The sequence below is a fragment of the Miscanthus floridulus genome, chromosome 19 (genome assembly GCF_019320115.1).
Source record: "Miscanthus floridulus cultivar M001 chromosome 19, ASM1932011v1, whole genome shotgun sequence".
Classification (NCBI taxonomy): Eukaryota; Viridiplantae; Streptophyta; class Magnoliopsida; order Poales; family Poaceae; genus Miscanthus; species Miscanthus floridulus.
In genome coordinates this window covers 46,035,868-46,047,334 of record NC_089598.1, presented here as the reverse complement: position 1 = coordinate 46,047,334, position 11,467 = coordinate 46,035,868, and positions in this window count along the sequence as shown.

Genomic DNA, 11,467 nt, shown 5'->3' with positions numbered 1-11,467 from the left:
TCTCCCCGGACAGGAGCAGGCTCCGCAACATGATCCGCCTCCATTTTTTGGCCTCAAACAACACCGCGAAATACGAGGCCCTCATCAACAGGCTACGCATCGTCATCGAGCTCGGTGCTACGTGGTTGTACGTCCGTGATGACTCGGAGTTAGTCGTTGACCAAGTCATGAAGGAATCCTCTTGCAAAAGCCCCTTCATGGCAGCATACTGCCAGGAGGTGCGCAAGCTCGAGAACAAATTCTAGGGGATCAAACTACATCATGTCCCCCAAAAGGACAACGATGCCGCCGATTTTCCCGCAAAATTGGCTGCCAGGTGGGTTCCGTCTCTAGATGGGGTCTTCATCAACGACCTTCACGAGCCGTCTACCTACATCCTAGAAGATCCGATCCAGACACACTCCAACACCAATCTAGCACTCAGGAGCTCCAACCTCGGTGCCTCCATGACGACGTCGCCCACCGATGTCGCCGTGGTAGCACTCGATCAAGCTGACTGGAGAGCATCGTGACTCGCCTACCTCCTCAAGGAGTTCTCCCACCAGAAAGGACTAAAGCACGATGGATCGCTCGACACGCCAAGAAGTTCGTCACATTCGGTAACAAACTTTACAAGCAAAGTCTGTCGGGAGTACTCATGAAGTGCATCCCTACCGACCAAGGGAAGCAGCTCCTCCTCAAGGTCCATGCCAGAATCTGAAGACACCACGTGGCCCCAAGGTCCCTGGTCAGAAAAGCCTTTCGCCAAGGTTTTTACTAGCCCACTCCGCTACGAGATGCAGAGGAGGTCATCCACAGGTGTGAGGGATGCCAGTTCTACGCTCGACAAACTCATTTGCCGGCACATGAACTTCAAACCATGCCCATCACCTGGCCATTCATGGTCTAGGGCCTTGACATGGTCGGACCCCTCAAAAAGGGCCTAGGTGGCTTCACTCACCTACTCGTAGCGGTGGACAAATTCACCAAGTGGATAGAGGCGAAGCCCATCACCAACATTCGCTCGGAAGAGGCGGTCAAGTTCTTCCTTTACATCATCTATCATTTTGGTGTTCCTAATTGTATCATCACTGACCATGGAACTAACTTCACCGGGAGGAAGTTCCTGGACTTCTGTGATGGATACGGCATCAGGATCGATTGGGCCTCGGTCAGACATCCACGTACTAACGGTTAGGACGAGTGAGCCAATGGCATGGTCCTCCAAGGACTTAAGCCACACATCTTCGACTGACTCAATAAGTATGCCAGGTGATGGGTTGCAGAGGTCCCAGTGATCCTCTAGAGCCTAAGAATGACCCGAACTGATCCACAGGGTTCACACCTTTCTTCCTGGCCTACGCAGCTAAAGCAGTGTTGCCCTCCGACCTTGACCACGGCACCCCAAGAGTGAAGGCCTTCGACTAAGACCGAGCCACGGAGGCTCAATAGGACGCGATTGACCTACTCGAGGTGGCTTGTGAGACGACCGTCATCTGCTCCGCTCGCTATGAGCAAACTCTCCATAGGTACCATGAAAGAAAAATCGAGGGGAGGATCCTCGAGGTCGGTGATCTCGTGCTCTGGAGAACCCAATCAACCAAGGAAAAACATAAACTCTCTCCACCATGGGAAGGACCCTATACAGAGATCGAGGTGATCCGACCGGGCACCTACCAGTTGAAGGACGACAACGGCAACGTTCTCACCAACACATGGAACATCGAACAGTTACATCGTGTCTTCCCCTAAAGCTCGGTCTTACTATTTTTCTTTCATTCAACGTTTGCTCCTACAAGCACCCCAGCCCAAGCACTCTTGGCCTAGGTCGCTCGGGGGCTCCACGAGGGTGCAATACCACCCCTCTTTTTTGCTATCATATAGTAATACTTTTCACCCAAATGAAATGGTAGTCCATTCCTTTAATTACCCTATGTAACTTTTGTTTTAAACTCCCAACCGATCACACCCTGCCACAACCTATGGTTACGAGTAGCTAAGCCTTGCGGACAATGCCCAGGTTCTTAAGGTTGCAGCCTACTGGTCAAATGGGTAGGTGCAAAAAAGAAAGGATAAAAAACAAAGCTATGCTAGGGTAAAAACAAAGACAAATGGGACAAGCTTCCCCTTACAAGTGATTCCATCACAAAACAAAATTGATGTATTCACGAATGTAAAAAACTATTCACATGGGGGCTCCCCCATGAACTTATCTTTTACATATACTGACAATTTCTACTCTAAAATCTATTGTGGCCGCCCGGCGACTTCGGCTGACGGCACGATCGACGAGGATTAGGGCAGCTCGCTTTCCGACGGGACGACATTTGGCTCGATTGGAGACAGGACAACGCTTGCTTCCAACCTAGTCTCCACTCCTTCTATAGGCTGGATGACATCTTCCTGGCGCACGCCTTCAGCCACGCTCGAACGGCGAGCCTCCATCACCCACTGCGTGGAGACTTGCTTGGCAACCATCTATGCACATGGCACCAAGCTCTCCCCAAGCGCATGGATTGCATCTGCGCTCCACCCGTCGGCGTACCCTCTGCAGATGGCGGTGAAGTCCAGATCTGAGTGGTGCATCGCCACTGAGGTCAGCACCCCCGACATCCTATAGAACATACCATTGGAGATGAGCGCCCAAACTTCGTTTGAGACCTCCGCCAGCTAGACGGCGGGCGTACTAGTGCTCAACCCCAACCCGAACACCTTAGAAATGACCACCTGGGCAATGTTACGAATCTGGTCGAGCTCCCCCTCGAGAGCACATCGCTCTTCAAGGGACTTGGCTAGCGCCCGCGCTCCGACCGATCAACGCCTTGGCTGTCTCTAGCTCTCGCTCCAGAGAACCAATTTTTCCACCCAGTTCAGGAAAAAAGATGACAAGTTCAAAAGCAAAAGAAAGGAAAAACCAAGGCATCAACCAAAGGTAGAACAGATACATACCAAGGCGGGTGCTTTCGAGGATGGAGAGTCCTTCCTCCTACCGGATCACCTTCTTGAGCAGTCGAGCATTCGACTCCTCCGCCCCAAGCACCTGCCCCCGGAGCGTACCGCTTCTTGTTCAGCCTCTGACCAGGCCTTCAGCTCTGTCTCCAGAGCCTCCAAGGACTTTTGCAGTGCCACCTCAGTCTCCGCCAAGTGGACCTTTGCTGTGCCGAGTTCCCGCTCAGCAGTAGTGGCTCGTTCAGCACAAGCAGTTTCGTAGCCCGTGCTCCCATTGCCTTGGTCGCCCGGTCTTGGGACTCGCGGTGAGCAGATTCTAGCTGGTGCCGAAGCTCATCAACTCACCGCGACATCGTTGCCTCCTACACCATCCGATCGTGTTCCTCCTGAAGGAAACGGGACTTGTGGATCGACATCACCTCTAAATCCTATAAAGCGAGAAGCAAACATGCTAAAACAACTAGTGAAAGACCAAGGAGTCAAGGACAAACGCTAAAAACATAGAGAACTTACCTCTGCGATGCGTGGCAGGTCGACTGTAACCGCCTGATGTATGAGCTCAACCCGCTCCAAGGCCTCCTTTAGCCTCGCCTTGGTTTGGGCAAGATTAGACTCCATCGACAGTCCGCTCTCCCCAAGTAGGTGCCAGAGCTTCACCTCCTCCTCATTACAAAGGACGAACTGAGCCTTCCCTTGGTCACCGGGGCAGGGCCATACCAGCTCGCGGGTCTCCCCTAACTCGCTGGAAGATCTAGCCATCGCAATATCATGGGACAACCGGATCATCACCAACTCCAGTGATGACGGGATGGTTGGTGGCTCCACCCTAGTGCCTGCCTCGCCGGAACAGGGGATCTCCACTATCTGGACTCGGCGGCTCACCGGCGAAAGTTCTACCTCTGGCCTAGCCACATCTCCTCCCGACCCCTCTAGCTTTGACTAGGAGGGCGAACCATGCGTTCCTCCGCTAGGCGAGGCAGGGAGCCTAGTTTCCCTCCTCTCTTCCACCGTAGCTATTGGGGGAGGGATGGCAAGGGTCACCTTTGACCCAATCTCTGCCATCACCATGGTGATTGCCGCCATCACCGCCGCCGCCGCTACCGCCGTACTCATGACCGGTTGGGAGGACACAACCCCTAGAAGGGAAGGTCGCATCGCCGCCAATCTGCTTTCCTCGCTGCTCGTTGCGACTCGCTGCAGGCTGGGTCTCCACTCCTCCCACACAGGAGGCGGGGCAATGCCCAGTCCCGCTAGTCCCTGGCCACTGTCAAATAAGTGCAGGTCAGTCGCGATAAAAAAACTCAGCTGTGAGATCGAGAAGGAACATAAATGCATACCTAGACGAAAGCGGTAGAGCCCTGAAGCCCCGACTCGCTGGCGATGAGCCCACCGGATGAGGACCGCTCACGGGTCATGACCCGCGCCCCCTCGTATCGACCGAGGGTGGAGCTGACCCATCCGGTTCCCGATCGGCCCGTGAATGGCCGCGACCGCCAGCTCATAGCGAACCCACCGAAGCAACTGATGGGGCATCTCCCCATTGTGGGTCGCACACACACGCCGACCCCAAAGATGCGGGAGGACAAACACGCTCATCCGACTAGCCAGCGTGCCCCGCCATGCTCGGAGCAGGGGGGTGCAGAGCCAACGACGCCTCCGAAGGGCGCGGTGACCATGCCCGCTTTGCCTCTTGTTCGACGACGGTATCTTCGCTCATGGCGTGCTTCCTTGACTCAGGGACGTCACCGTGCTTCTTTGTATCCCACCCACCATCGATGGATGCGGCCATAGGCTCACGACGCTCCACCGAGGTCGCAACAATGCCCCGGTCTCCTTCGTGCTTGGAGGTACTCACATCACCACCCATCTCCGTGGGCTCCTCCGACTCGAGCTCCGCCTCCATGTCGCTCCAGCTTTCACCCGCCCAAACCCGCCGGCCGATCTCCTTCGCCTTCTCGAACCTCCTCTGGGACTTCTCAGCACTCTTCTTCTTTTTGAAAAGCATTGCCTCCTTCAGGGTAGCTTGTTGAGCTATGCCCTTTGCCCCCCTCGAAAGATGCGTCCAGGATTTATAACCCACGAGTCCCTACGAATCGGACAACCCAAAATCAAAACAAAGGAGAGCAAGAGGGAAAAGGTCACGGGATAAGTAGAAGGAAGCATACTAGATTGGACAGCTTCGCAGCGTGAAGAGGTCCGGGCATTCCTTCAAGGGAGTCTTTATCCCTCAGTTGCAGCACCCGATCGAGTCTACTCTAGACCATGTCCTTCGGCAACTCCTCCGCTGATGCATGGTCGGGATCTGTTGGACCGGAGTACGCCCACATCGGTCGCCTTCTCACCACCAGCGGGGTGACTCGATGGTGGAAGAAGGTGTGGAAGACCCGCAGCCCATTGAGGCCATATTGCACCAGCTTTTGAAGCTCCACCTCAATGACCTCTAGCTTGTTCTGCCGACTGGAGGGACCCTATGACCAGCTTTCCCTCCTCTTCAGCCTTCTTCCGGTGAATGGCGGGAATGGCGCCTCCGCTGGGTTCCTGATGTAGAACCACTCGCCATGCCACCCCTGATTGGAGTCATAGGGGGAGTACGCGGGGTAGGAGGTCGATGGCTTTGGATTCTTCTGCAAGGCAAAACCCTCAACCAACACGGTTCTGGGTGGCTTCCCCTCAGACAAGGCTCACCCGGTAAAGATCCACCGGAAGAGGTCCACATGTGGCTCCATCCCAAGGAAGGCCTCATGGACGATGACGAAACCGGCGATGTGCATCACCCTAGTCGGATTGAGGTGCTATAGCTCTAGGCCCCACTCGTTGAGGAGCGCAAGAACTAGTGCACGGGATATCCAAGCCCGTGGTCATGGAACACGAGGAAGGAGACAACCTCTTCGGCCCATGGTCGCGGAACAGCCTCCCCTAGCGCAGGAGCCCTCCAATGCGCCACCTCCTTCGGTAGGAGCAGCCCCTTCTCGGTGAAGGTGGTCAGCACGTCCTTGTCTACGTTGGATGGCCTCTAGTTCGACATCACGCCATGGATTCACGAACGAATCTATGAGTTCTTCTCTCCCTCGCTTTACCCTCTCTCTCCTAGAAACTGTTGCGGCACATGAACGGGCTTAGCGAAAAGGAAGAAGGAGGAGAGGTGGCAGTTGGAGAAAGGCGAAGGAATGGAAGGAAAACACTCTCCCTTCCCCCTATTTAATACGGATAGGCATGCGGTGGGACACGTCCTGACTGATGAGACGCGCCCTGCCCAATAAAACATCACCTGGTTAAAATAGGACGTGGCCTGGGTAGGGCCCACCACTACCACAATCTGGGCATAGGAAACAAAGCACAACCGCACGCAAACAACCTTGTGCCTTCCCAGGCAGGGTTTGGAAGGGCGCACCAATAGGATCTCCATCAAGGAAAGACCAACGGGCTACCTGAGTCAATCGGACGGCTCAAGCGACTGCTGAGAGATAGGTAAGGAGCAGTGGGATGCCCCATGCGGGCTATGCTGACTCTGTCATGAATGACGGACACGGATCCCATTCAGACATATCCTATAAGAGCTCCTCTAACCTGTCACTCGAGTCATCAAGGTAACTTTACCAAACCTTCTTACTTTATTTTCTAATGGACGATCATTCATTCATCCTTTCTCATACACACATTCACACATTCATCCATACAATCATTCATTCATCCCATACATCCAAAAGCATTGCATATGCAATCAATGCATCACAACGCTTCTTGTTGCATCCAAAGTTATTAGGACCGGACCGGAGATTGAACCGGCGAGGCCATCGGTTCACTTGTTCACTAGTCCAACTGTTTAGAACCGGTTGAACCGCCGGTTCAATTGTTTTGGACCGGACAAATTGAACCGGATACAGTTACTTTGAACCAGTATATATATATATAATTGACAGATGATAAATAAACAACACAAATTTAATTGCACAAGTTTTGAGATTCAAAACAAAAGTGCATGATAACTGATAAGAAATGCAGCTCATCTGTTACTACTTTAGCCATGTCATGGAAAACTTAGAAATCAATCCTAAATTAATCAAATCTAGAGAAAAGAGATGCCTAATAACTAATATACTCTAACACGAACACGAGCTTCATATATTTATGAATCTTCACATTGACAGATCATAGATGCCTAATTTAATCTTAACCCAGGCTCACCATTAGCCATGTTGCGAAGTTCTGGCATGGTCGTCTGGAACTGGAGAACAGCAGGGAAGCGCCTGGAGACCTAGAGCGGTGGAGCCTAGAGCAGAGCAGTAGACAGCAAGGCTACAGCCGCACGCCGCACACCGCTGCCGGTGGCGGATGACGCAAGCTTGACCCGTCGCGGCAGCCCGTTGCCTGCCGTAGCCACCCGCCGCAGCCACTGCGACCTCCCATTGCCTGCCGCCAGCTGCACGCTGACCCTCCCATAGCTACTTGCTGCCGCCTGCTAGACGTTGCACGGAGCAGAAGCGCCGCGCCGCCGCCCAGAACACGAAAAGGCAATTTTTCCCTCCCACTCGGCCACTCCCAGCGGCAAAACAACCCTAAAGAGGCATTTGGAGCCAATTTCCAACAATACCCCTAACTAGATAAGGTCGTCCTGAGTGCACAGAGGGGTAATTTTGGAAAAACTCAAAAACTCACCGGTTCGTATGGAACCGGCCGGTTCATCGGTTCCATAAAAAACCGGCCGGTTCAACCGATTTTTAGCGGTTCAATTGCACAGACGGTCTTTTAAGTGAACCGGACTGGTCTCGGCTCTGGTTCGGTCTTTTAGCGATCGAACCGTTGGTCCGGTCCAGTCCTAATAACTAGGGTTGCATCACGAAGTGGTAGTCGCCTCATTCGACATGAGCGACGATCGACCGGGGTTCAAAGGCCGGCCCGCGAAGGGCTCGAGGCCGCCTCACGTCAAACAGAGCCAGAGGAAAAAACACAGTTCAGCCCCAACGGCCCTCGCCTGATCTGCTCAAAAGCAGACAAGGTCATCTCGACCTTCTCGTTCGATCCTAACCTCGAGCTGTGCCCACAGAATCTCCATCGAGGGGAGGCCAGCGGGCCACCTGAGTCGGTCTCCAGAACGGCTCAGGCATCTACCAGGAGGCGGGTTAAGGAGCAGTAGAATGCCACATGAGGGCTATGCCGACCCCGTTACGAACGACGGATCCGGATTCCACTCGGACATACCCATTAGAGAGCTCACCAAGCGCGTCACTCGAGCCATCGAGGTAAGCGACATTAGCTCAGCCCCTCCGGTTGCGGAAACCACGGATGGGGCAACGCACGAAACTAGACCAACCCCTTGGCCACTCTTGGCACTTGGGTCCACGCTTCGTCGCGCCCGACCCCCCTGCCACGCCCGATGTATGGGTTGGCGCCCGACGTCTGGGTCCGCACTCCCCGAAACGATGGCTCAGAACCTAGGAAGGGAAGACGTGCGAAAACAAGAGACGTTTTTCCTACTAATTCCACTATCCTCTCCTTAATCTTTAGTGACACCTGACCCCAGCAATGGCAATGGGTCGAATCTCACTCGGGGGGTACACCCACCAGGTGCGCTCGCGCGCACCCGTTGGCAAGTCAAAAAATCCCCAGGTGATTCTACCCGAATCGTCCGGGGGCTCGGGGGCTACACCCACCGGGTGCGCTCGACCGCTGGCAAGTCAAAATATCCCCCAAACGATTTCTAGGACCACCAAGTGAAAGGTCCTAATATGGCTAGAGGGGGGTGAATAGCCTATTTAAAAATCTACAAATCAACTAGAGCAATTTGATTAGTATGACAAATAGCGTAATGCAAACTTGCTCTAGCTCTACAAGGGTTGCAAGCCACCTATCCAACAATTCTAGTTGCAATGATTACTTAGGCACACAAACTTGCTATGTAATTACTCACTAAGAGCTCTCAACCTTGCTACTCTAAAGAGCTCAACTAGATGAATATAAATAATAAAGCAAGCTCTCAATTCTAATTACACTAAAGAGCTTGTGTCAACTAGTTTGCAAGAATGTAAATAAGTGAGTAAAGTGATTATACCGACGTGTAGGGGATGAACCAATCACAAGATGAATATATAGCCAATCACCGGGAGAATGCCAAAGACAAGAGACAATCGATTTTCTCCCGAGGTTCACGTGTTTGCCAACACGCTACGTCCCCGTTGTGTCGACCAACACTTGGTGGTTCGGCGGCTAAGAGGTGTTTCACAAACCTCGTCCACACGATTGGACACCGCAAGAACCTACCCACAAGTGAGGTAACTCAATGACACGAGCAATTTACTAGAGTTACCTTTCGGCGCTCCGCCGGGGAAGGTACAACTCCCCTCACAATCACCGAAGGCGGCCACGAACAATCACCAACTCGTGCCGATCCTTCACCGCTGCTCCAACCGTCTAGGTGGTGGCAACCACCAAGAGAAACAAGCGAAATCCGCAGCGCAACACGAATACCAAGTGCCACTAGATGCAATCACTCAAGCAATGCACTTGGATTCTCTCCCAATCTCACAATGATGATGGATCAATGATGGAGATGAGTGGGAGGGCTTTGGCTAAGCTCACAAGGATGTTATGTCAATGAAAATGTGCAGGAATTAACCCTTGAGCCGGCCATGGGGCTATAAATAGAGCCCCCATCAAATAGAGCCGTTATACCCCTTCACTGGGCAAAACGCGCTCTGACCGGACGCTCCGGTCATACTGACCGGACGCTGGCCCTCAGCGTCCGGTCGCCCGATGGACGCCACGCGTCACCAGCTTCAAACGCTGTTCGTCAGATTTCAACGGTTACGAAGTTGACCGGACGCTCCGGTCAAAACTGACCGGACGCTGAAGCCCCAGCGTCCGGTCATTTCCAGTAAGCTCCCCGAGGCATATTTTTCGGACCGGACGCGTCCGGTCCACCTTGACCGGACGCAGCCAGCGTCCGGTGCTCAACCCTTAGCCACTGTGCAGACATGTCAGTTTGACCGGACGCAGAAACCAGCGTCCGGTGCATCTCAGGTCCAGCGTCCGGTGCAACACCGAAACTGGCGACCTCTCTGCCAGCTCGACCGGACGCAGCCTTTCAGCGTCCGGTCGCTGAGTGACCCAGCGTCCGGTCAGTAGACCGACGCCAGCATCATTTCGACCAACTCCATTTCAACTCTAACTTCTTCACCCTTGCTCAAGTGTGCCAACCACAAAGAATTTTGCATCCGGCGCAATAGAAAACAGACATTTCATTTTCCCGAAAGCGTCGAACACCTTGCGCACATGTGTTAGCCTTTTTTCACAAATATTTTCAAGGGTGTTAGCACTCCACTAGATCCTAAATGCATATGCAATGAGTTAGAGCATCTAGTGGCACTTTGATAACCGCATTCCGATACGAGTTTCACTCCTCTTAATAGTACGGCTATCTATCCTAAATGTGATCACACTCACTAAGTGTCTTGATCACTAAAACAAAATGGCTCCTACATTTTATACCTTTGCCTTGAGCCTTTTGTTTTTCTCTTTCTTCTTTTCCAAGTTCAAGCATTTGATCATCACCATGCTATCAGCATTGTCATGATCTTCGTCATTGCTTCATCACTTGGAGTAGTGCTACCTATCTCATAATCACTTTGATAAACTAGGTTAGCACTTAGGGTTTCATCAATTAACCAAAACCAAACTAGAGCTTTCACCAAGGCTACACCTCTTGCCTGGCTTCCCTTTGGCTGACCCCAAGGGTAGGCTCTGCCTCGCCCGACGTCCAAGGGCTGGCTCTGCCTCAGCTGACCCACGAGGGTAGGCTCCGCCTCAGCCGACGTTTGAGGGCTGGCTCCGCCATGCCCGACGTCTAAGGGCTGGCTCCGCTTCGTCCGACCCCTCGGCCGCACCCGACGCCTGGGTCCGCGCTCGGCCACGCCCAACGCCTGGGTCCGCGCTCCGTCACGCCCGACGGCGACTCACAATCTTACACCCACCCATTGCTCTCGTACAACAAGTATAAACAGTCCCTTCACGACTTCGTAGAAGTCCCAAAAGGGCTCGGGGGCTTCTGTCGGGTTCATAAACCCAGGGTCCTCGTTGGGCCCGCTTTTCAGCAAAAGCTCCGCCCAACAGACAGCATTACAACAATGCACGACTCCTGGGCTGGCCCAGATACCTGACGACAAGCCGGAAGAGCGATCCAGTCTCCAGCTGGAGGGCCAGGCCAAGGAAAGGACGATGCTCGCTTCCGACTCTGATCCACTTTTTTCGACCGGGAATACGCTGAACCACTGCTTATAGCTCTTCTTCGACCGACACGGTCGGAGCCGACTGGGAACGACCGATCGGGGACGCCCGCTCGGTGAGGACCCAGGAATCAGGCGGAGCAGATAAGGCAAGACGCTCAAGTCAACCGTAATACCGAGGACCGTACCCTGCACACCTGTAGGACAGTACCGTCAGGACATGCCAGAAGGGTGCTTTGGAACTTTCCAGACATGTCAGAACCAAAACAGTGTTGTAGGCGCCGACATTTGCCTTACAGTGTTGTGGGCGCCGTCATTTG